This window comes from Charadrius vociferus, unplaced genomic scaffold (genome assembly GCF_000708025.1).
Source record: "Charadrius vociferus isolate BGI_N301 unplaced genomic scaffold, ASM70802v2 scaffold549, whole genome shotgun sequence".
NCBI lineage: Eukaryota > Metazoa > Chordata > Aves > Charadriiformes > Charadriidae > Charadrius > Charadrius vociferus.
In genome coordinates, this window is record NW_009650103.1 from 5,220,959 (window position 1) to 5,221,284 (window position 326).

Genomic DNA, 326 nt, shown 5'->3' on the forward strand with positions numbered 1-326 from the left:
ATACACCAAGTGACAGGAGCATCTTCTGCTTCTCCTGATGTAGCCACAGAACATCCGTGCGAGTCAGTGGTGCAGAGCATCGTGCCCAGGCCGGGAAGGATGTCGGTGCTGCTCTGCTCCCCGAGTCAAGCCAGCTACTGCTCGGAAGACTGATGTGCTCCAGCTACTAAAGCCTGAGCAGTAAATCAAGAATTAGCCTACACAGAGTCTAAAAGGGAAAGGATTTATTAAAAGTCAAGCAGCAGGAGAAAACAAGTTTTGTTCTATAGCAGTTTCCGCACACTGCGAGGAGGAGCAGTGCTGCCACAGTGGAGGAGTTCAGAGCC